The sequence below is a fragment of the Etheostoma cragini genome, chromosome 2 (genome assembly GCF_013103735.1).
Source record: "Etheostoma cragini isolate CJK2018 chromosome 2, CSU_Ecrag_1.0, whole genome shotgun sequence".
In the NCBI taxonomy this organism is placed as follows: Eukaryota; Metazoa; Chordata; class Actinopteri; order Perciformes; family Percidae; genus Etheostoma; species Etheostoma cragini.
The window spans coordinates 27437631-27464521 of record NC_048408.1 but is presented as its reverse complement, the minus strand read 5'-3'; the positions used below and the strand labels follow the sequence as shown (position 1 = coordinate 27464521).

General features: G+C 40.2%; 2 long non-coding RNA genes across 2 annotated transcripts in view; one reads left to right on the top strand and one right to left on the bottom strand.

Annotated features, from left to right (window-relative positions):
- Window positions 1–16091, bottom strand: part of LOC117952644 — a 148599-nt gene extending 132508 nt beyond the window's left edge. Inside the window, exon 1 of the long non-coding RNA XR_004658461.1 lies at window positions 16025–16091. This is a non-coding gene — a long non-coding RNA (uncharacterized LOC117952644). The remainder of the gene's footprint in view (window positions 1–16024) is intronic.
- The window catches only part of LOC117952682, a 20906-nt gene continuing 4963 nt past the window's right edge, over window positions 10949–26891 (top strand). The window contains exons 1-2 of the long non-coding RNA XR_004658474.1: window positions 10949–11199; window positions 20708–20713. This is a non-coding gene — a long non-coding RNA (uncharacterized LOC117952682). The remainder of the gene's footprint in view (window positions 11200–20707; window positions 20714–26891) is intronic.

Genomic DNA, 26891 nt, shown 5'->3' with positions numbered 1-26891 from the left:
TTTTTGGAAAAAGGCTGCAATGAAACAAAGAGTGAAAAATTTAAAGGGGTCTGAATACTTTCCGTACCCACTGTACGCTCTGTCGCCTTCCCCTCGTTATTTCACCCTCAAATGGGAGCCGTTTGATAAAAATCAGGTTTAATCCGCGATGAAGTAATCTCCAAAACCGTCTCAACCTAAGAACGAGTGTGACGCCCTCGCTAATTTTAGAGATAGGACACAAAGCAGAGAGGATGAGAGGGATGAGTCTTGCATGGCAAATTAATAGGATGCTATTTTGCCGAGTATCCAACATAAGCGCAGATAGAGTCAGACACTTCGATTTTATAAGCTCCCATCCATACTGTCATTAGCATTGTCAAAAGGCTAAGTCTGCTCTGGGAACTAGAACATCACGTGCAGCAGGTAATATACAAAAGAAAATTATCAAAATGTGATTAATAATTACAGCTTAGCTGATAAGAAAGAAAAGGACGAGCACAGAAATGCACAACTGTCTTTAATCTCTTTCACATGAGGTGGACATGATTCATGAAGTAATTTGTCCATATCATGAGAAAAGAAATCCGACACAGTTGTATGTGAGCCAAAAAAATACAAATAAAAAAATAGAAAAGGATATTTAGTTTTAAATGCATATGCAGAACTGCAATGCAAATCCCCCTCGGGGATCCCAGCCACAGGTTAAATCTATAGTAACATATTATCTACTGTAGCTTACATTTAAATGGATTTTCTCAGCTGTGAATTTGCCCAATAGGTGGGTTCTGATTCACATATCGCTTGTTATTTCCGGACACCCATCCATAGCTTTAATTAAACCACACACTTATTAAATAAAATATACAAAGCATTGCTTAGTCTCGGTGCTTAAAACATCGGGATGATTAGAGCAAAAGCAGTGTGCTAATTAAGGATTATTACAGGGAAGTTTCCTTTAAAAAGTACAGGTTTAGTTACACTGGAAGAACTTCAACAACATTCACAAATTCATTAAATAAAGTTCACTGGGGAAATACTTTACATTGTGTCATTGAAAACAACCATGACTGCACAAATACCACTCATTAGGATAAAAAAGTGACTTTATTTGAAAACTACGGAGAATATTCTCTATGATCAAAACGGCCATACCCTAACTTCACATGTGAGTTTTCCCAGAGTCGTCGGTTACTTCTCACGCATCATGGCTCTATTTAATTAGCCCTGTGGAGGTTTCAAATCAGTGTGAGAATCAAAGGTTCTTTTGCAAGACCTAGGGGCCAGATGTGTAAAATATAAAATATGCATATGCACAAAAATGTGCCTATACATTACCCAGTCTCCACATAACAAAAAAAACTCTAGAGATATGGCTGATATAGTGCCGTAACGAAGATAAGAAAAAAACGATGTCAAAGAGATAATGAGGGGTATTCTGATCAGTGGTTACCAACCATGGGGTTGTTAGATGATTACTGGGGTATGATATAATAACATTCTGCTATATTAAATAGTGTTATGTGTTTAGGCCTCAAATAGACATTTGTAATAAGGGGTGACGAGCAGAAAAAATTGAGAACCATCAATTTAGAGCTTTAATCTCTAACTGTCATTTAGACTTTCAAGAGCATCATCATATAAATATACAAAAGGAATGATGGTTCTTCCATATTTCTACAAGCATTACTTTTATTCTAGTGAGAGAAATATGCATACTTATTGTCAGCTATGTCATCCGGTAACTAAATATTTGAGCCATGCAAAATAAAATACTAACATTTGTATAGTGATATGCAAAATATTTCAATTATTTTAAACTCCTACAGTTCAATGAAAACATGTGTGGTAGAGAAGTATCATAGCATGTTCAAACACCAGCGAAGGTGTAGATATCAAATAGTATTTAGTGCAAATCCACAGTTTTTCACATTATTTTTGGGGCATTTTTGATAGGACAGCTTGGACATTAAAGGGGAGAGAAAAGGGGGAACGACATGCAGCAATGGTACAAAGGGCGGGACTGAACCCAAGACCGCTGCAGCGAGGACTGAGCCTCTGTACATGGGACGCACACTCAGCTAGGTGAGCTACCCAGGCACACCACTTTTATTCTTTCTTTCTTATTCTTTTTGGCCAGAAGCTGTTCTCAACGGCCTACCGAATTATATAAAGATTAAATAAAAATTAAAAACAACCTTTTTAGAAACAGTTTTTTAGTTACAGATACCTTTCTTCTCTAACTAAATGAATATGTAATCCGTTTTATAAATATGCAAACAATATGTAAAGTCACTGAATACGCTACCATTGGTTAATTAGTGTTGGCCTGGGTGCACATGGAGCCATGCATATGGTAATGTGCCTGTTCTTCTTCACGTGACTGGCTTCATTGCACACCCCTGGGAATTCACTTGACTGACTAGCTACAGTGAATTAATCAAAGTAACAAGCCAGGGAAATCCTGGGGAGCAGCCAGACACATCCTTCATCTGGAGGACACACTTCAACGGGGTCCATGGAGACACGGAGCTGCCAATGTCCCAGAAAGATCATCAACAGTTTACCATATGTGAACATAGTAAGGGGTTTAGTTGATGGTGTTACATTGATGAATGTATGAGTATAATAGTAAACTTAACCAACATCCCAAACAACTGTGAAAACATTGCTACATGATTGCAGTCTGGTAAAATATCTTTTGAGATAAAATAATTAGTATTATTAGTCACTATGCTCTTGACTCAGATCATCATACACTGCTTCTGTTGATTTTTTAGCTTTTTTTGGACAGGTAAAGTTAGGAAAGTGGGAGGGGGACATGCAACGAAGGGCCAGCGTTGAGGACCGAGTATGACAGAGTATAACGGCGCTAATCTTCTGCGTAAGGAGAAAGGCTTTTATAAGTATGGAACAAGCTGAGCTAAGTCATGTTCTGCATCAAGTAGCATGTGCTCTTAATCCAAACCATGATCTTAAAGGTCCCATGGCATGAAAACGACCATTTGAGTTTGATTTTACCATTAATATGAGTTCCCCCAGCTTGCCTAGGGTTCCCCAGCGTCTAGAAATGGCGATAGGTGTAAAGCTGCGCTCAGCATGTAAGACGCTTCAGAGGAAGCTAACAAGCAGATCAATGCCAAAATGTTCAATAACGCATTTTGATTACCCAATCGTCCATCTTACTTTTAATTATTTCTTTCTTCCACACCTCCGTCGCTACTCCTTTATCACGGCCTCAGCTTGTTTCCACTTAGGCGAGAAAGCCTTAACCAGCAGGAGTGAATTATCAACCGCTGCAATATTTTTCCAATTGCCACTTGATGCCTGTTGAGAGTTCTCTTCCCCGACTCATTCATTAGAACCCCATCGATCCCAGTCTACACTGGTCTGGTCAAATGACCACACCATGGGAAAACTGAACTGAGAGGACACACAAACACACACACACAATTTGTTGTTATATAAAAAAGCTATTTATTATACAGAGGTAATTTCACCTTAATAACAGGTGGCTCCCGCTGATCTATATGACAAGAGCACATCAGCAGGGAGAAACTGCATGGTCTCTGATGCCGTTATGTCACCTGACTGCAGAGTTTCAATGAGTGGCCATATCCTGAGATACGTGGCTGAACAGGCATTTAGAAGCAGCAGCCGGACTATAGATCATGCTAAAGCTAGTCTCCTCCCCGGCGCTGCAGAGGAGGGTCTGGCTAGCCGACACAGGATACCGGGATGGGAGATAAACGTGCTCTGGTTTATTGGCATTTCTTTAAACCAATCACAATGGTCTTGGGCGCCACTCAGCCTCTGCAAAAATCGCCTCGGAAAGGAACCTGTTTTGGTTGATTATGTGTGATTTCAACGGTTGTTTTAGTCGTGCAACACAAAACTCAGATTGGACAGATAGTCTAGCTAGCTGACGGACACCCAGCCGAAATGAAAGACATCCAGCGGAATTTCCAGCGGCACCTGAACCAACCTGGAAGTGGGACGTCGTGGACATAGACTATGCGAAAGCTACTACTACAGTATACTATTTGACGGTCCTAAGTTGTAGTATTAGATAAGGCCCTGGGGCAGACAGCCGTGCATGCTACCCTCGCCCCATACCGGTTTCAACTTAGTCTTGTTTCTCTTCCTCCTTTAAACCTGACTTCATGTACTCCTCTTACTGAAAACATTCAAATCAATTTCAAAATATAGAACATCAAATGCTCTATTGTAATGATCGATGGCTTCTTCCTGGACAAAAACAACAAGGAATTACCTCTATTTATCTCTTACACATGACAATTATTGTTGATGGACCCTATATTGAATTTGTATCCAGATTAGGTGGTGTGGCAGCCCTCTGATATTGTCCAACTTTTATCTCTCTGTCTACTCCCCCAGGGCTTGATCTCAGACATTCCCAACCAACACACACAGTTAGTTTCCAGCTCAATAACTACACTAACAACTCTGTCTGTCCCTGCACTGAGCCTCCGTTTGTTTTATGCCCCTTTTAGCTATTGATTGTGTTTTGCTCCTGCTATCGTCTGGGTGAGGACAGATACAACGTCTGTTTGTCCCAAGCTCTTATCTGCTGCTCATAGTATTTTGATTTTAATTAGTATTTTCTTCTATTAACAAAATCAAAACTAAATTAAGGGTGCTCTACTGTTCTTCTCAATTCAGTTTGGATAGTACTCTTATAAAGAACCATACTGTATTTTTGACTTATTGTCCCCGGTTTATGTATCTGCTAATTCTACGCTGTGCAATCCCATCTTTCCACTAACTGTGTTCCTATGTACTCTCTGTTCCTTTAATGAATAATTTAATAATGCGATTCTCAGTTTATGTCAAATAATGTGGTCGTTTCCATGAAAAAAAACACCCCAGGTCTCATTATGTTTCCTTAAAAATCTATTTAAGCAGATATTTCTTTCTGTAGTTATTTCTAAGTAGAGAGGCTCCGGGGTAAATTTCTTCAATTATTAAGAGTCTTGTGGAGAGCTTGGAGGGTAGATTGTTAAAATAGACAAAGTCTTTTTCTGATAACATGGACAGAAACCCTCAATGGAAGCTTTTAACCAAATAAGAAAAGGTATGCAGTTAATATATGTTTAGTATGTGTGTGGGAAAGGTGGGAGTTGATCACATAAACTAGACATTATCGCCCATTGAGCAACACAGAATTCATTAAAATTGTGTTGTGCTAATTTCCCAATAAGGGCTACAGATATATGTATTATAACTGCACAAACACGATATATGAATACGACACATGCACAAATGATGCTTCCAACCAGAAGGTATTTGGACGCCCAGGTACATGATGGTGTGGAAATACAACGATAACGGTTTATCCTTCTTTTAGATAAGTGATGTTAGGTAGACTGAGATGAGTACAGGTGGGAATTAGAATTGTCTCCAACTAAGAATTTACATCTAAACTGGTCGAGTCTAGCCTGGTAGTCGACAGAGAGTCAAATCGTGTTCCTTTTTTTCTTTTCTTATTTGTGACATTGGCTTGGATTTTTTTCAACACAGACAAAAGTAAAGAGAGCTGAAACGTGCCTAGGGCCGCGAGTTGTCAGGTAGATTTTGCCCCTCTCTGTTTAAAGATATAGTGCATAGTTTCTGTTTCCCCCATGAGGAATTCTAAGTATTGCCTGCGCATCCACATTATCCAAGCCTTCTGTGATCACGCACCATCCCCACCCGTTCTCTATGCAGTTACTTACAGTTACACAAATACAATCTTCTGAACATAGCCAGACTGAGCTATACAGAGAGCGCTGATAGTCTTAGTAAGCTTTGTATCAACTCATTTGGCAATGGTTTAAATGTCACAGACGTTCATTAATCAGGGCTCTAGAGTGCGACCAAAATTTGTAAGGGTGTAGTAGGATATCATACGAATTGCTGTGCATACGTTTCCGTACCGTAAAAGGAGGGGTTCATGACAATTATGCTGAACTACTCCATATCCTTGACGATCTTTTTTGAAATGTTGAGATTGCAAAATATGAACACATAAAAGATAAATCAAGCAGGGGTTTGGCTTGGACTCTTTTCCCCAGGGTTTTGTCATTTTGAAAGCACAGGTTTTATTGCTGAAGGTTCATCACTGTAACGGGCGTCACAGCATGACTCTGTCTATAGGCGTAGCTTTAAAAACTGAGCCGAGATCACCCGTCAAGCTCATTATACCTGAAATCTCCTGCCGGCCTCACCTCCAGTGTGTTTCTGTTTTTCCCTGTCTCTATTTATTGTCTTTCCTCCCTCTTCCTTTTGCTTCATCTGACCATCTACATCATCACAGGCGGACTTGGGGAAATGTTCTGTTTCTTCCTTCACTCTTTTTCCCCCTCCATCTCTCTTCCTGCTGTTTCCCCTCCTTTTGCTCGTGGCCCTTGCATCAATAATTCACAGTCCCCTGTAGAGACAACTGCCTGGTGGACTAATTAAACATGAGAGAGAGAGAGAGAGAGAGAGAGAGAGAGAGAGAGAGAGAGAGAGAGAGAGAGAGAGAGAGAGAGAGACCAGGAGAGAAAGATTGCAGAGGTGTGAGGGAGATGCAAGGGAGCAGGAATAATGATGGAAGGAAGATTAGTCAATGTTTGAAACTGTGAAATGTAATAAATACAGACCGGCAGTGCTGGGTAGAAACGGAATACATGTACCGGCGTTAAATATTCAGAATTCAAATTATGACTAACTGTATTCCGTTACAGTTACAATTTAACTAGTTGGTATTTAGAAAGCAGCTAAAATGTTGAAATCACTGGATTGCATGACAATACTTCTGTTTCATGAGTTCTGATGATTTAAAAAGTTATATTTTTGCGTGATCACTGATAGAGATAGAGATGGAGCCGGAACCGGCACAACAAAGCCAAGGCAAAAATGCGTTTCTGTCTTGAAAATTCAAACAGCATTTCACATTAATGAAAAAACAGGGAGAACGAAATTTAACTGTTTCAGCGTCAAAATTCCTCCACCTCCAACCTGAAGCATCCTGATGAAAGTTATTTATTTATAAAATTAGCCAAGGGTAGTCGTCTGGTGTACTTTTACTGGTCACCTTGCTGTTTTACAGATGTATCAGGTAGCTACCTGCTTATTTGACGTGCGAGTTGACATTCTATGTGCTGATTTACCAGCCCCAGAGCCGTCGAAAGACTGACTAGCCGCGTTTAACTAACGGTAGCTAAAATTAGCTTGTGGTAGCAAGACTGTGGTTAGATTTTTGTAGTAGGCTATCCAGTTTGAGACTACAACTACAAAAATCTATGTGCTTGTTAATGTATACATAACAGAATAGAATAGGCACGTTTAGTAAGCAGTATTTGATGGCCGCACTATTAAAATGCAATGTAATGTGGCAGTAGTCCAAGTATTCAGAATATGTTACTCAAATTGAGTATTGTAATGGAATAGGTTAGAAATTACATTTTTGGGCATGTATTCTATATTCTGTAAGGTAATACGTTTTGAAAGTATCCTTCCCAACACCGAAGACTGTCGATATGAAAGTGAGTCAACACAGGACATCCTTTGTAAGAACATTTTATGTAGTCAGTTTAGCCAGTTTTCCCTTTTTAAGGGGTTGTTTCAGGATGCAGACTTGGGTTAAGGATTAACCTTAGGTAGGGCTAATCTATCACAGGTGAAGACTAGGGTAATGTAATTCCTACATTTTGTGTGTGTGTGATCCCTTAATCTGTACTCAAGCCAACCATCCAGAAATCCCAATATTATCCCCGTCACCAAGTAGGCGTGGGCAGCATAACTCAGCCATCTCTGATTTACACAGCCTCGCTAATGTACCGTCGTTAGGTGAAGGAAGCGTCACATTAATATTGTCCCCTCTCTTTAAATCTGTCACATCCTCTCCTTTTCATTTGCCAAGCAGCCACCCTTGAAGGAGCTTCGGTCTTGAATCTTGCGATGCAGTAGTTCTGTTCTCTACTTGCTCTACAATTGTGATGACTTTTTCTTAGAGAAGTCTCTGACACACCGACATTTCTGATTATTTTATCAGTGCATTAGTTTAAAAAAAAATGCAGCAGCTAGCTTCTGTGTGAGTAAAACATCACGTAGCAAAGAGCCCACGTCTCTGTCGACGTGAACTGCCAAAGGATAATAATCGATAATGTTGTCAGACACATAACATAATAATGTCAGCCTGTCAATGACGAAACAAAAACTTTTGTAAATGTAAATACAAGCTGCGCAATTCCCCAATTAACTTAAATTGTAGCTTGTTTTGCCGCTGCGAACTGCAGCCATATTTCTAAATACTGGACCAATGTCAAAGATTGTTGTTCCCATCAGTCACTTAGACACAGAAACTAAGTAAAAAAGGGTTGAGAAAAAAAATGGTAGATACTAGGGCTGTATTGATAAACCAAACCCACGACTCGGTTCGTATCACAATTTTTGACCAACGATTTGATACAAACCTCAAATCTTTTTTGGGGGGGGGAGTGGGGGTACACAGGTTTTTGGCTCTGGGTATCGAGCTTTCAGTGTCATATCGCATATTGTTACAGCCCTAGTAGTTACCCAAAACAGCAGCTGTTAGATTTCATCCAATTGAATTCAAATTTGGTCTCTGCCATCTCAAGACCTCAACAATAAAAAGTTATTAAAATGAAGACTTTTTGTCAAACGTGACATTTACTAAATTTCTCAAGTTTGACAATTGTACAGGCCTGAGGACATTTACAGTATAGGCCAGTATTGACTAATTGCAACAGGAAATCAGCCTTATATGACAAACATCGTGTGAGGTATCATTGAACTCAACAGAGTTCCTTTTTCATTGGTGCCGGTTTGTGTTGTCCGACGGTCGCACAGGCGCATGGAGCGGCGTCTGCCATTAACCCTGACGCGCAAATAGGCATGAGGGCCTGTCCAACGCTGCTTGCAACTATAATTGTACTTTGAGATAGCTAAAAAATAAAATTTTTAAAACTACACATACCTTAGCTTAATCACTCATTTAATGCATCACCCGGCGGGCACGCGAAGGGACCCAAATCAAACACACTTACAAAAAAGTGACCCAGGTGCATGATTGGTGTGCTAAAATAAACGTGCTAAAATACTTATGGTTGATTTTCCACTGGTGACGCATTACTATGAATCCAGCTGCAGTTCTAGGCAGGACTGTCCCTACGAAGAAGCCAGATTGGTTGAGGTAAGTCATTGATCTCAAGTAGTTAAGGTTAGGATGGCCGATTTGTCAGGCCCTGAACGAATTGGGTTTTGTTACACCGCGCTAGCATGGACACCTGGCCAATCGTAGAACATAAATGCTATTGAAGGGCAATATGACTGCAGAACACCAATATGACTGCAGAGCCTCATTCAGCTACATATTACAATACTTCAATATTTTCAATACCAGTAATATGTTTTATTGTACTTGACCTGCACTAACCACAGTGCTACCTGAACCACTAGTTGCAGAATACCATTAAAACACAGCAATAATGTAATATAATTTTTTTCAATGTGCATAAGTAAATGCCATATTGCTCTTGAAGGAAAAGGAACTTTGTTTCTCTGCTGGCAGCAGCCGTTAAAAGTAGTTCTGATTTGGGGTGATAGAAGACTGCACCATTTAATGATGGTTTTAAAATACACCACCTGCTTGGGAGGCTTGGAGGCGAGGCAGAGGGATTAATATTTATCGGTGGTGCATTGAAATCTGTGGAGGATGAGAGGTGGTTATGTTTTTATGAAGTCTTTCCCTCTGCTTCTCAAATTTCCTACCGTGTTAATAATTCAGCGGTGCACATGACTTTACAGTTACACAATCACACGCGTTAAATTACTTGAGAGGCATCTACCTGTATTATAACTCATAGCTGTGATAAAACATGCAGCTTGCGCGCGCGCGCACACACACACACACACACACACACACACACACACACACACACACACACACACACACACACACACACACACACACACACACACACACACACACACACACACACACACACACACACACACACACACACACACACACACACACACACACACACACACACACACACACGACTAATGATTCCTACCAATGCCTTAGGCTGCAGATGTATTATGCCATGCTAGGAGCAAATGGAAAGAAAGGGTGCTGAATATTTTCATCTAATTATGTGTGTGAGAACAATGATATACAGTATCTGACATAGTAACATAAGTTGATGCTAGAGGCAGGTGTAGTGTGAGCATTCTCGCACAGACTTACTTATAGTGTGTGAGAGTATGTGCAGAAGAAACCGTTAAAATTGAATGTGATTGACAGTCACAAAAATATATGCACAGTCATTAAAGGACAAATCTGTTACAGGAGAGGTGAGGACAGGACCCAAATGCAGCAAGAGACAGCAGGCAGGAGCAGGAGTACAGCCGTTTATCTTAACACAGTTTAGTACAATAGCAAAACCAGAGGGCTAGAGGCGCTGGCCACATCCGGGAACCTCCGGGAAAAACAACATGGTTCAACACAGGTCTGGGGGTCTAGAGACACAAAAAACAAGGGAGCAGCAAAGGGAAAAGATATCACAGGGGAACAGCGACAACTCATGGACAAAATGCTGGGGACAAATCACTGGAGACTGGCAGGGACACGCACACGGCGACACAACATAAGGATCTGGCAAGAGACAAAGGGAACACTGGGGTTAATACAAGAGATAACGGCCCGGGGACCAGGTGAGACAGGTGAATCACATTAGGGCGGGGCTGGACAATCAGACAAGCACAAAGCAAAGCTGGACTAGACTAGACATAAAACTACACTATCAAAATAAAACAGGAACTAGAACAAAAAGACACTTATCGGGGAATCACAAGACAGAGACAACCACACAAGACTGGGGAGAAAACCGAGAACTTGTACAAGGAAGCAAAAAGGGAAACACAAACCCAAACAAAAACCCCAAACCACAACACAATTCCAGCGCAAAATGAACCTAGGGGTTAATAACACATAGGTACAGAGGTGACCGTTCTCTGGGATATGTTTTCATGCTAATCAAATGTGACCAGCTTTAGCGCAAACCGCTAATTAGCTTGTAACACTAGCAGTCGGGGCACAGGTAAAGGAAAAAGAAATAGCTATTTCTCTACCACAAACAAGGTCCAAACTAGCACCACACTTCAACTGTAGCATAATGGGGGTCCCTGCATGTAAACCGAAGCATTCAGGTTTGACTGGTTATGACTGTTTTCCCAAAATGGCGTGGGCTTGTATACGCGAACAACGCCTCAGGTCACCAATTTCCTCAGACACAGATATATACTGTGTTTCCTTGTCATTGTTACTATCATATCAGTTACATTATGAACAAAGAATATATCAGTTTGATTGAATATTGAAATATATTCAATTGAATTGAATATATCGGTTAGATTGATTAATACAAGAACCAGAAAATAGTGACTGGAAGAAGATGGGATGATGAACAACTTAGAGTTTAAGCAGGAGTACAGAAAAAACTTACAAAAATGGCCAAAGGAAGAAAAAAATGTTTTGTGTATATACACAAATGATCTAATAAGACATACATCAAAATTAGGCAAAACACATAAAGGCTGTTCATCTACTTTAACACATTACATGTGACCACCTCATGTTTCATGTTCTAAGAAGCCAATTCTCCACCTTTAAACACGGCTGAGCCTCTGACATGGAAGATCACTGTAAAAAAAAAAAAAAACTAAGAAGACAAAACATTTCATTAAACTTGTGTGACACAAGTTTTAATTATCTGTCAAAATAGCGGCTTTGTCGAGCTGCTTTGTCTAAGAAGTTATTAGCAAAGTGAGTTGCAAACTCAGAGTTATATGTATATTTTAAAAAAAATCACGCATGGAAATGTACATAAAAACATTATTGCATCGATAATCGTTTTAGAATGGATGGCCTCTGAATCAGAATTGAATCAAATCGTGAGATGCCAAGGGATTCCCACCCCTAGTGCTTTCCTGATAAATACACAGCGCCTAAACTCCCCCTGCCCCACTGCCCAGCCACTGCTGTGTACTCTGTGGCGTCAGTCTCAACAGCCTCAATCATCCTCTGGCTCATGGTTCTGGATGCCATGGCTATCTGAGTGGGATAGATGGAGCGTTACTAAGTACATTTACTCAAGTACTGTATCTGGGTTCCTGCAGGTTTCACTAAGTCAAATTTAAGACTTTAATGAATGAAATTTAACAACTTAAAGTACAACGAAATGCAGTCACAAAAGTACTTGCAAAGTCGATACATTTATTCAAATTAAATAAAAGCCCACAGAGAAATAATGATCTGTATATATACAGCAAATTATATTTGGACAACAAACATTTCAGTGAGCATTAGCTCAGCCAATTTAAGACTTTTTAAGGACTTAAGAAAATTTGAGTCTTTTTTACACCTTTAAAGACCCCGCCAAAACCCTGTGTAAGGAAGTACAAATTTGAGGTTTGTGTGCTTAACTTGTTTTTCATTCCACTTTTTCCCTCTACTCCATTACATTTCAGAGAAAAATATTGCATTTTTTATTCGTCTGACAGGTTAAGTACCTAGTTACTTAAAAAAATTTAGATTTTTGCACACAAATACGTAGTATATAAAATACCTACCTAACATTATAATGGTATACGAAGGGCTGTTAAGATGCTGTTCCATGTAGCTTTTTTGAGGCATTCGGTCAATATGGGAGAAGAGTGATGTCCTCTGTGTGGAAATAAATGACGCCATTTCCCTCAGTTCAGTGTTGAGGCATAATTTTTCTTTCAGATATTGGGACCACAGTCGCAGCATAAACACAAGGTGACTAAGAGTAAACCCAGGGAGGGGTAGATCAGGATAGAGAGACATTACTTTGATCAATTCACAGGCTAAATCCATTAGAAAAGGAACTAATGAGTACCAAAACTGCTTCAAGATATCTTGTTAAAATGTCCTTTAGAAAGACAGAACCCACTTGAATGCTCAGTCACTGAATAAGCCAAATTAAAGGCAGTTTTTGGAGATGGATTATAAGAAAAAGATGTGAATCCTCACTGAAGATTTTCAAAGTAAGGCAGTGAAGTGTGCTACTAGTCCTAATCTTAGCCCACTTAGTGGGATCTTGAACCAATAGCAGTCTGATTTTGTACAAATGACTTCAGATAATTTGACCAGAGTCCACTGTAGTTCACATTTAATTTGGATAAATCCTTTAAAAGAGTATCAAAGGGTGACAATTTCTTTTACTTTCATAAAGTTAAGGAATTGCCAAATGACAGACAATGGTCAAAGTTGTTGCAGCAGAGGATATTATCGGTCACGCTCTAAAGAGCCTGCTACTTACACTTCCCACAATGCAACTTGATAGCATCTTTCATGAGACTCTTTCACTGTCTAGGAAACACGTCTTTCAAAGTACACAGCCCCAGTTTGTTAAGAAGGCTATCTGTTACAAGACTGAGTCTACAGCAGCTCTGTGAGGTTGTACATGTTAGTTTAGCCTGTTAGCATGCTAACATTAGCTAGCACAAATTACACTTGAGGTTAATGGGCATGGTTAGTTTTCCATGTATCTAGTAATGTATTGGGAATTCTTTTTAAATTTGATTAGATGATGGTGAAAAGCTAAGTGATCTGCAAATACACATTACGATTCATTCATTCATTCGGGACATCAATGTGCATACCGCATTTCATATTTTGGGAGATCTTTTACTAACAGCAGCTGCCAACAACATGGTGCAAGTAGAGAAACGGCCAAGGGATCCCCAAAGACATCAGTTTCATCCACTGGGGACCATGGCTGCATGTAAAAAAATTCAAAAAAATTACTTCTCAAGTCGTTTTCCTAACCAATTTTCCTTAACCCCAATGCCAAACGTCGTGAGGTCAAGGAAAGGTGTGAAGGAGAATTTAAAAAGGAATTAGGAGGGTAATCCGACTGTCCTTACACTCGGGTGTAATCCCGTCATTGCGTTTTTCAGTCACGTAATTACACACTCTCCTGTCAATCTCTTGGAATCGACCGCTTTAAGGACCAGAGGGAGATTTTCTCTGCCTGTTTGCATTTTGAGATGGTGTAACATCTCCCTGAAAACACATTCGTACTTCCAACTTTCAGGCTTTTTGTAGCTGCACATACTTGTTTTGTCTATTTATGAAAGTGGATAACCTTAGTGATATTGAGAAGATTGCTACAGTTACATTTGTAGGGAGTAATTTGTGAAAACACGTTTTATTTCTCTGAGTCACTGCTTTGTTCTAATGCTGATGGGCGCTCTCTTTCTATCTCCATAATCATCTCTATATCTCTCTATAACTATATAAGGTTACCGTGCTTCCGGGGGGTTGAAACTCTGCTTTTTGGACCAGCTGCCATAACATTAAAATAAAATAGATTATGGATAATTTTATGACAACCAGGAGAGACTTTGTTGCAGATATGCAAAGATTTATTGTACATGTGCATAGTAAGAAATATGAGTCTTTGGGGATTAGACTCCATCGTTAAAAATATTTTAAAGGGGTAGTGAAGCCAGACATATTCCCCCCCGATGGAGCATAGACACTGGTGATGGTGAAGAAGGAAAGTAGGACCAGACTGCTGGAAAGGAACTCAGGTTGCCGTGGTTGACGGTGCCCGGAGGTGGAAGGGGAGTAAGAGGGTTGCACGATTGGCTGAAAAAAGAGCTGCTAGGAAGGAGAGTAGATATTTAAAGCAAGATGTCATGCTGTGATTGGATCATGAATATCGTGGCCAATTCAGGTTGGTTTTCCTGAAAAGTAAAAAGCTGTCAACTTCTGAATAGTTATAGGGAAAGATGGTGGTGATTTAAGTTCATTTAGAGCTTTATTTCTATGTAATTGGGGTGTTAATAGCACAGTCAGTAGGGAGTTGGGTCGGGAACCGGAGGGTAGCTGGTTCTAGTCCACATACGGACCAAAGTATGGTGGTGGACTGGTAGGAGTGGTGCCAGTTCACCTCTTGTGCACTGCCAAGGTGCTCTTGAGCAAGATACTAATCCCCCAACTGCTCAGGGCACCTTTCCATGGGCAGCCCCCTCACTCATCTCGATTTAGTGTATGTATAGGTACTGAGCATGTCTGTAATTCAGGCCTGTGTGTATTAGCAGAGTGTATATTGTAATTTCCTCTTGCAAGATTAATGAGGTATACATTTCTATTTTTTTAAACTCCATGTTAACACACTGATTGACTTCTTTAACCCAGAAGTTACCATTCAGCCAGTCACAATAACAAACCACGGCTCATCAGTGTGGGTGTGAAACCTCTGTCTACCAAGGAGTTACAGCCCTTTTGGTTTACAGACAGCTCACGCCTTATTAGTCTAATAGTTTTCAAAGTGAAAGAATCATACAGGAAGAGATCTTGCCTCCAAAATGAGTCTATTTAATAATCTAGAATCAACCAGAGACAAACTGCAGCAAGCATTCACTGCTGTCAGCAGAGTTGACTGCACATATTAGTGTGATTATTAATGAATCCTAAAAAGCTTGTCCCAGTCAGCAGTTTCTAGACATCACAGGAAAGAAAGTGTACGCAATTTACTCCAAGCTTTAATCCACTCGCTCATATTTACACTGATACAATATCTATGTAATAACTCTTGTGCTGATCATACAGAGCAAGTAGTTACACAAGTAATTATTAAATGATTGATCCAACATCAAATAGCTGCAAATAAGAGGGAAGAGTTGTGATTGACTTTAACTTTTTTTTTTTTTTCTTCATCACTACAACTATAATAGTTACCATGTATTTAACATTTCTATCAGACCTTTCCTGCACCAAAGTAAGTCTGCAATATAAGGTTAAGGTTATTTTCAGCTAAAGAATTCCAGCCTGATCTCACAGAATTCCTTGAAATGATCAAGAACCATTACCAGCGCATTGTTTTCCATGGTGGCCACACAGAATTTTAACACATTCCATGCTACCACCACGGACAACAATGCCAAAGTAAAGTCAATGATGGAAAAAAGGTGACGCAGCATTAAGAGCAACAGTAGCAACTAGTATGAAAGCCCAAAAATCCGCGTTGGGAGGTTGGTCAAGATGGTGGATGGGTCAAACTACACAGCATTCCTAAACCCAAGCCGTTGTTCCTTTCCTAAACTAACCTGGTCTTCTTTTCCTAAACCCAACCGTCCGCTGTATACGGCCGTCCCGTTCTTCTTTTCCTAAACGCAACCCATTGTTGTCCCGCCCACTCACAACCTTTTCCTTAACTTAAGGGTCCGTATTCATTTCACAAATTTATTCCGTGGGCCCATCACAGAATATTCGGCAATTCCGTGAAACTGCCACCGATTTTGAATTAAGGGGCAGTGTTTATTTCACGGCATTCGGTGAAATGAGGTTGAGCAATATATTAGACATTATCAGTAAGTGCTGATGGAAGAGTTTGTTGTTAATGATTTCTTTAATGAGTAGTTATGAAGATCTTCAGACATACCAGATTGTATTTCAATACTCAGATCTTTAGAGGAAGTGGTGTGACCTGCAGTTTTGTATTCTAGTTGGTTCTAAATAACTGTTGTCCTTTGGACACACACACACACACACACACACACACACACACACACACACACACAAGTAATTAGGTCTCTTGACAGTGCAGAGGTTTGGCCTTCTGTCCCGCACCGGACTGGAATGACATTTATTTAAAAACAGATCAATAGCTGTGACCGATGAAAGGAGTGAAAATTAACCATCTACTATAATGCAGCTGCTAAAAAGTGCACTTTACTGTAATAAACCAGCAACATATATTGGACCTAAGTGAAGGTTAAAATGTTAACTTTTTAAGAAAGTGTTGATTCAATTTTGTTAAGAGAAGGCCGGCACCAGTGTAATTGTAGTTCTTGCAACATAACATAACTACAACTAGAGTAGTTGAACATATTACACCAGTTTAATCTTCCCCCTTCATTGTCTTCCATGTTTGTCCTGCTGACATGAACACTGAAAACTTTCTCTACACCTCTGTCTGTTTGTGTCCCAAAAGCCCTTGAGCGTCAAAGCTGTGTGCCCATCTCTCCCTCTCTATTTTCTCCTTGGACTTCTCGTGTGCTGGATCATTGGCTGTCCTGGGACCCTCCCTCTCTCCCCCGGGCCGTTGGTCTCATTTCAAATGTTTGGGATCTGGATCTTCAGGAGATTCAATCTCAACTTGTTTTTTCCTCTTTCTCACATTCTAATTTAAAAAAGAAGCTTTATAGGCTCAACGGTTTCAACAACAATGTTGCCAAAGCATTAAAATACAATTTATCCAAACATCGGAAAACACATAGTAAAATAAATATTACTATAAATAAATATATTACCACATTAAGATTTATTTATATGAATTTTATGTTGGTATGTGTGTGTCCTTTTATCTTCATGGCCTGTTTCTTTTCTCCTTCCTTTCTCTTAAATAACCAATTGTAACATTTGAATTGACTGTCTAAGATATAAATCTCATCTAATAAGCTCTAAAATACCTCGCTTTTGCAATAAAAAATACGTTCAAACATATTGAATGTTAGATCACTTCTTATACAGTGGGGCTCAAAAGTTTGGGCACCCCAGGTAAAAATTTGTAATAATGTGCATTCAGAAGCCAAGAAAAGATGCAAAAATCTCCAAAAGGCATCAAATGACAGATTAGACATGTGTATAATATGTCACAAAAGGTTAGACTTTATTTCCCTCATTTACACTTTCAAAAAAACAGACAACAAAAAGATGGCATCTGCAAAAGTTTGGGCACCCTGCAGAGTTAATAGCATGCACTGCCCCCTTTGGAAAGCTGAGACCTGACAGCGTCATGGATTGTTCTCAATCATCGTCTGGAAAGACCAGGTGATGTCAATCTTAAATTTTTAAATACCCAGCATCATCTGACCTTGCCCCAACGATCAGCACCATGGGTTCTTCTAAGCGGTTGTCTATAAAACTGAAACTGAAAATAGTTGACGCTCACAAAGTAGGAGAAGGCTTTAGAAGATGGTAAAGCGTTTTCAGATGCCAATTTCCTCTGTTTGGAATGTAATTAAGAAATGGTCCTCATCAGGAACAGTGGAAGTTAAAGCAAGATCTGGAAGACCAAGAAAAATATCAGACAGAACAGCTCGCTGGATTGTGAGAAAAGCAAGTCCAAACCCACGTTTGACTGCACGATCCATCCAGAAAGACCAGGCAGACACTATAAAGAGATACTTGTACAAACATGGACTTCATGGAAGAGTCATCAGAAGAAAACCTCTCCTACGTCCTCACCACAAAAATCTGCGTTTGAAGTTTGCTAATAAACATATAGACAAGCCCAAAGCATTGTGGAAACAAGTTCTGTGGACGGATGAGGTTAAAATAGAACTTTTTGGCCGCAATGAGAAAAGGTACGTTTGGAGACGAAAGGGCAAAGAATTTAACGAAAAGAACCTCTGTCCAACACAACACTTCACAATCTCCTGACCTCAACATAATTAAAAATCACATCACTACAAGAAGAGTTTCCGAGCTGTGATCCTTGCCAAAGCGGGGGGTACAAGGTATTAACTCTGAAGGGTGTCCAAACTTTTCACATGCCATTTTTTGTTTTCTATCATTTTGAAAGTGTAACATGCACATTAATACAAAACTTTTTACCTGGGGCCCACTGTAAAACCCCAGCTCTTATTGTTGTGTTCATGGAGACAGACAATCCACTGCTTTCAATTGCTACATGTTGAATGGAGCTGTCAAGCCATGTCGCAGACACTGCGGACATGACAGCTTTAGAAAAAACTGCGAGTTGATTGATCTTAAGCTTAGGCAACAAGTTCCTTGCGTGAATAAATGTTCAGTCCTCTCCGATTAAATAAGTCTTCAAAAGCTTTCAAGCATTTCCTCCGGTGAGCAACACGGTCGCCTCTGGGCTACAAGGATCAAAACACATTGGTGGTACACATTTCCTTCTGGCAACATCCAATGCACACCAGGTAAACGTCAAGAGTCACTCCTCATTACTAGATCATGAGTCTTTGATGTGGTGCTACCACATTTGATGTGAATAAAATCATCTCAAAATTCTACAGCAGTCAAATGCTTTAGTGTAGGTCCTGCCCACCTTTCCACTTTTTGGGTAGTGACTTCCCGGGTTGACATCAGTCAATCAACATTTATATAAACAGAGCTCTACAGTAGCCAGCAGGTTTCCAGTGTGCTCTACATCAAGGACAGGAATAAAAGAACAAGGCATACAACAGAAAGAATAAAACAGAATATAGTAAAAAAACAGAAAAGGTTACATATAAACAGGAGTAGGAGAGGGAAAATGTTAGGGGTGGGAATCACCAGATGCCTATCGATAACATATTATCACCATACTTATGCCACGATACTATTGCGATTTTAAATATATTGCCTATATTAACATTTTTCCCAACTTCTAATTTTTCCCAATTTCAAATGATGTCCCCAAAAGGAAACTTTGTCAACACCGGTTTCATCTAAAAAGATACATTTCTCAAGCGGAAACACTGACCAACACATATATAATAAAAGACCGATACTTGGCGACTGTATCGATACAGTACTGCCACTGAAAATATTGCGATACTATGCGGTATCGATTTTCTTTTTCCCCCATTTGTAAAAAATGTCACGCCATTACTACGCATTGAAAGCCGTTCTAAAAAATTCATACGTTTTGAGTTTGGATCTAGAAAGAGCAACATGTTGATGCATGTTTGAGATGGATTTTGAATGAAACTAAACACGCTTTTTGCGTGTCCACCCCACAGTTTGTACCTTGACTTCTAAAACCAGTTATTTGATAACCGGAACGACCTGATCAATCCCGTATTAAAACGTGCAATAATGTTTGGGCTGGAACACTGGTGAATGTCTCCTGGAAGCAGCAGGCAGATAGAGATGGATCTAATTGCCTTGCCAGAGAAGCTGAACTGAAGATCTACAGTGATCAAAACGCCATTGCAATGTCCTTCTCGTAAACATTTGCTTTAACTCAACAGTTATTTTCCCAGCAACTCACTAGGACGTTGGCCGATGCGGATTTGATCAAATCTAAACCGATCCAGTTGAAAAACAACACCTTAACTAACTAGTTTGTTGCTCACACCCACTATAAGCTCTGTGTGCTGGGGACACAGCAGGAGCTGCATATGTCAACCCGCTGCTTTTCCACCCACATTTCCATCTAAGAGAAACCAACTGAATTATTAACTGTGCCGTGTTACTGTGGATTACTGTTAAATACTGGCTTTGGCTAATTCAAATTTGTAGCAATGCAGACTAGTATGCACTCTCTCTCTGTTAAACTAAATGAAATAGCTGTGGCAGAATGTGGAAATAAATTTAAGTTTGGGAATATTTAAAGTATATTTATTTTACTAACTTGTACAAAGTTGGCACTTTTAAATGTGAGAACAAGGTGGAGAGAGAGAGAAAAAAGGTGGAAAACGTTGACAAGGCAAATGGAGTCTTTTGGAAGGAGGCTGGATAGAGAGAGATAAATGAGGTTGGGAGGGGGAAAAAAAGGTGAAAACAGTTAAGGATTAAGACAAGGAGAAGGTGGCCATGATGATTAAACTATAATGGTTGTTTGCAGAAGAAAAAGAGGACAGAGACAATGTTACCTGGCTGCATCATATACCTCAATCATCTGGTAGCAATCATTTTCCATTTGGCCACAAACACTATGTCAGCCAGCACTTTGTACTATGAATTCTTCAGGACGAGTAATAAGCTCAAGAAAGGGAACATTTCCATTTTATATGTTAAGTAATTAGGGTAGCCTAACTTGACCCTTTCTTTCTTCAATCTCGACATTCTACAATCTGGATTTAACCCAGATTGGACTCGGCCTCGAATAGTCCTAGTCTTGGACTTGTCTTAGACTCCACAAAAGGTGGACTTGGCTACAGCCCTTCCTGTAAACTCTAGCATACTTTCCAGAGAGTGAGAGAGAGAGGCTCAACTTTCAATTTAGGTTAAGCATACGTGTTGCAGCGCCCAAAATGTCTTTGTTTACATTGAAGGTTCAGCTAAACTTAACGCCCCCAACAGGAACTTCAGGAGATGGGATGGCACCCACACTGCATTGTGTGATTGAATTTCTCCTCGATTGAGTGTTCATTAACTGCTCCTTTGTAATGTACTAAAGACCTTCCATTGTGTCCTTAATAAAGTCATTTTATTATCAAGTTCTCCTGAATTTTCTTTATGTCTGTAAAATGAGTGGTGCTGCTCCGGTTTAACGTTGTTTTGATATTTCAGTCTGTCTGGATCATTTAACTTTTGTTTTTCATGTGCGATTTTTTAAGTCAGTTCAGTAGACGAAATAGTGCAGTGGTCCTGGAAGAGAGCTGAAGATGAAATCTTTGAAAAACAAATATAGAGCACTTGGCATCTTGGGAGAATGAAGCGACAAACAAGGTGACAGATGCAGGAACAGACGGGAGAAAGTACGAGATTTCAGACTGGCTCGGACACACTGAGAGCCGGATGCAGAGTCACATCTTGGCTGGTGTGTCTAGCTCCTGTTGGCCCTCTCTGTCGCTGGATGCTCCCATAGAGCTGGACGAGAGGAGGCAGACAGCAGGTTGGAGCAGGGGGGGGGGGGGGGGGGGGGGGGGGGGGGGGGGGGGGGGGGGGGGGGGGGGGGGGGGGGGGGGGGGGGGGGGGGGGGGGGGGGGGGGGGGGGGAGTGCAGCCGACAGGAACCATAACAGCTGAATCAGGGAGAAAAAGGGCCAAAATTGGGAGCCGCCTTTACCTAATGAAGCACCATAAATACAACAGACAACTTCCCTTCCTCTCTTTCTTTTGTCTTTATCTGAGAGTCTTTCTCTGTCAACATACATGGAAACAGCACACATGTTTTTACAAAAATTCTATATCCATCAGCCGCCTTTACAGTATTAGCTTTCATGGAGATAAATGCTAAATACTAAGACTGCTGCCTTCAAGCTCAAGCACACTGGCAAATACTAATGACTTGAGGCTTCTGTGTTCTTATGCAGCTGCATTTGAATAAATCCTTACACAACAGTGACACCTGCTGGCCAACCGAGACCCAATTGACATGAAAATAAACTTAGTGGACTCAGTAGCCATTGAGTTTCACATAGACGGTCAATTTAGAGAAATGAACAAGACCAAATGAGGTTGGAGACCACATTAAGTCTTTATCAAGTGTTGTGTCCTATTTAGGAAGATACACCAGATAAACACTCCAGTAACACTATTCTGGATGGCAGCCAAAAGTACTGGGGAAACAAAAAATTTGAATCTTTATTTATTATGAGGGGTATTTTGTGCTCTACCAACTCTGAATCAGCCCGTGATTTTATCTCATCTTGTTTACTACTGCAGCTCGTGACTAATTAATCCTGAATAGCTTTGCCTAATTCAAAATATCTGAGCTTCATTAAGAATGCACGAGTTTTAAATGGATGCAAATGTAGCTCCGGTGCAATTATTCTTTTCTTAAATTTTTTTATGCTTTCAAGTCAAGCCTGCAAGGCAGATAATCAGTCAGTTAAGCCATTCATATCAAGACTGAACAGTCCAGCCAAGAGCTGTGGGCAGCATGAATAACTTGAAGCCATGTTCTTTAGGTTTATAAAGTATAAAACAAGGCGGTTACAAGGTATCTCATAAAGACGGGTAATATGACAAAAATCATCACGTACTATATACTGAATATATTTAAAATCATGTAAAGCAGCACCGACTGATTGAAGAAAAATCAAGAGGTATTAATACGATTTGATCTGCCATTAAGTAGCGTTCCTGATTTAACTTCCAGTAAGCTCCATACCTCTGCAGACACTAATACCTCAAAGCAAGTTCTTTTGCAAGATGGGGGGGAACGACTCATCCCTGATTGGCTCGCCCTGACATTCTTACCCTAACCATAACCAATCCCACTCCTCCTGCCTAAACATAACCGACCCAACCACAGGAGGCAACGAGTACTAGCCATTAGGGATGAGTTCCCTAATGAATATTCATGAGTCTTCCCGTACTATCCAGCAACAACAAAAAACTCACTTCCTGAAACTTCTGGGGTTTGCAAGCTTTGGGTTTGTTTGGAAACAGGCCAAACATTACATATTCCCTCAAAATGTACTTTGTCTCAGGGTGGACAAACGAAAAAACTGGATTTTCACTGTAATGGGCCACTAAGTAAAACCCCAAAATTAATCTTAAGTTAGCAGCGTTCTAAGTCTGGGAGACTCGATTTCACAATAAATCTGCTTAAAGTGTAAACCGCTTAAGTGGATAAATGCTTGTGAAATCCTTCTGTCAAAGTCTCTGTCCTTGACTGTGTGAATGTGACTCCGGCTGGCTTTTGTGCTGAGTCGCTCATTTCACCAGCTTTTTAACCTTTTCATTGGCCATTCCTCCCAAATCAGCAAATTTAGCTTTATCGACTGATGCAACGTATCGGCTTAACATTAAAGGATATATTTCTCAGAGATTTAAAACCACAATCCCCAACGTTTTATTGCTATTATCCGACATAAAACACATTTGAAAAAAGTGTTTTCTCTTCTTCCAAGAACAAAAAAAAAAAGAAAGAAAAAGAAGAGTTTTTTGTATGGTTACTGATGCCTAAGTTCATGGAGTTACACAATGGAATTTTATTGATTTTCAAGGGAGGATGCCCGACAAAGATCAATGATTAGAATCTGAAAAACCTTTTTTTCTGTCACTTGATTTTTAAAGGTAAAATAACAACTTACGCAAAGTTGCTTGAACAGATATGACCGTCTTTGGCATTTTCATCACTGTCATGTGTATTTTAAATCACCCATGAGACTGTAGGCTACCGCCTAAAATTGTGTTTTTCTAACGAACTGTCTTTAGTCCACTGACTTTGAGCTAGCCCGTATGATACCACATCTAAATGCTACTTTAATCTATGTATTGTAAACTGTCACAGAGTCAAGTTCCTTATGCTGATAATAGCCACAGGCTCCACAGCAACACTGTTTCACATGGCAGTGCAGCTGCATTCATTGAACCTAACCCTAAGGCAGCAGCCCTTCTCACGCCATGTATCAACTATGGTGGTGATGACGCAGTGGATATGACACATGCCTTTGGGTGGGACATCTGGGTTCAATTCCCACTGCCATAAATCCACCAATGCGTCCCTGAGGAAGACAATTAACCTCTAGTTGCTCGGGATAAAAGCGTCAGCTAAATGACATGTAATGTAATCAACTACCATGTGGAGAGGGGTGCCTCAAACTCTCCACATCATGTAACGTGATGCACACATTTGTAAAATAGCAAAAGCACAAGGGGACAAATTTGTTTAGGTTAAAATCAACAAATAAACGTGATCTCAATACTGATCATAATAATCGTGATTATCATTTTGGCCATAATCGTGCAGCCCTAAGTAGTAGTAGTAGTAGTTTGTTTTTATAAAGTTTGTTCCTCCTCCTCATATTTCATCATATTTTCTTTAGACTTGGATTTATCATCCAATTTCATATCTTCAACCATACTTTCTGATCACTTTTTTTAGTCGCGTAGCGTTCTCCAATGTTCTTTTCTCTAACTCATTTTCCATCTTGTTGTCTCTCTTCACCAACCCATGTTTTGAATCAATACTCTATTCCCTCTGCCTGATTTTTCTGGCAGCCTATTTCTCTCCATCTGTCTATCAGTCTGTTTGTTCTCCCTCTCTGTACAGTAGCCTATATCACAGTTGGCTTGCTCCACTCCCATTCTTGCTTTTCTACGGAAGATTGCCATACTTGTCATGCAAACACATATTGCAAGCAGTTTCTTAGGAGCCAGAAATCATTCATTGGTTGAATTTACACTTGACAGTGAGCTCATTTGCTAGTTAACAACCGCAAGGGAAATATCCAGCAAATAGTTGGCACCGTAGGAGACGTGAAATAGGTAATTTAACATCACCACAACAAACATTTTATTCATCCCCACTAACCTGGTAAAAAATGTAAACAGTAACGTACAGGGTGTCGGGGAAATAAAACTGCCGCGGGGAATCCAAGGGACATCGCATGGTTTGCTAACGGAAGCTTCTAGTCTCATTTTGGGTCTGATGAACAGTAAACTCATCAAATGCAGTACCCATAACGGCATTTTCCGTAGCATTCATGTTTCACAGGACCAGCGTTACCGCGTTTTTTTTTTCAGGAGTTTAACTCAGAAAAGACAGTTAACCACGGGTTCCCGTTGATCTAACAGACGTGTTGTAATATTTAACCAAACCATCCGTCAACGGCAAAATAAAAGCATCTTATTTACGAGAGCGGTCTAAGAGACCTCCAGCTTACAGCGGGGTCTCCGAGCATGACTGACCGAGCAACGAGCTAGTGGCCCCATCAGGCGCTAGCTGGCTGTCGCATCACTTTATTAACTTCTCAACTCCTAAAACTTTGAAGCAATTTTCTCAACAGTGCCTATATTCAAATTCTAAACAGTTCATTTCTCGCCTAAAACTTTCTCAAAAGTAAATTTTGTGATGAAAAACATGGCAAAAATTGTTTAATAAATTGCCCCATTGTTGGTCTGTTTGTACCGGAAACAGGACTCTTGTTGACCTAGGTTGTTATGCAGAAAAGGGAACAGCAAAAAGACCCTGCCCTGAAGTAGGAGCTGAGAGAGTTACAGGAACTACGGTCAGAGGAACTTAAAAATCCCAAATTGGTCCAGTTGGAACACGAGAAAAAATAGGTTCTAGGAATATGTTCTAGGAACTACAAAAATCCCTCTTGTCGGAAAGCGGCTAATAAGGGTTGTCCGATGGCCCGGGACAAGTAGGCCTATAACCCCACGGTGGGCACGCAACAACCCACGTATTGACGTATTTAAAAAAATATATTTTGGAATTTTTTTCTTACCGTTGAACCCTGCTTAAGTGGAGTACTCGGAGTAGTAGTAAACAGTAAATGCACTCAGGAGTTCCATTCCACCACTATTGACAGCTTGGTGAAAAATCGCTCACTCAACAAACAATCTATCAGCTCTAGCCTTATTCTGACAACTGATTGCTCACATATATCGATCAAAAGGTTGGAGCTGATAGTAAGATATCAGAAAATATTCACATCATGATGATGGGCACTCACCTGCTATTGTTGTTGCTGATTAGACGCTGTCAAGGTGTCGGGCGTTTCCATTGGACACTGTCACCGGGAGATCCACCCTCAAACACACTTGCTTCTGAAAACAAAACATCAGCGTTCTTTTCCTCTGTGATACTGGTCTGGTCTATAGCCTGGAGCCAAAACCAATCTACCAGGATCTATTTTAGGACATAGCAGGGAGACAAATCAAAGATCAGGGTTTTTGGATGTATTATTGTGCAACAAACTACTCAGCAACTATTCTGCATAGTTATTAAATTGAAAACGGTTTGTTTAAAGTTTGGAGCAGTTTTAATTTCCAGTGTTGTCACCTATGAGGAACAATGGATTGTTTCCTCCCAGAAACAGGCGTGGTGATGAGACATTTCCTCGGATTACGTAACGCTAGCCTAATGCATGTATTACCCTTTTAAGAATGATGCAACAAAGTCCAGATCAGGAGCTGCAGCATGTACAATTAAACTTGTTCATCACATACTGACTTCTACTTCTGCGTTACTTGCGTCAGCGACTTTCATAACTCTTACACAATTACACTTAATACACGCCATAATCCAAATAACTCGTACACTAAACAAACTTGGTACCAAACTCACTATTGCTTCCACTGTTACCCAGTAAGCACACATACGTCGGCACGACGTCTGCAAATGATCGCTTCATCTGCAATTGATCGCAGGTCATTTTGAAGCATCGTTAATTGAGCGTCTGTACGTCGTATTACGATGGAAGTCTATACATCGCAGCAACGTATTA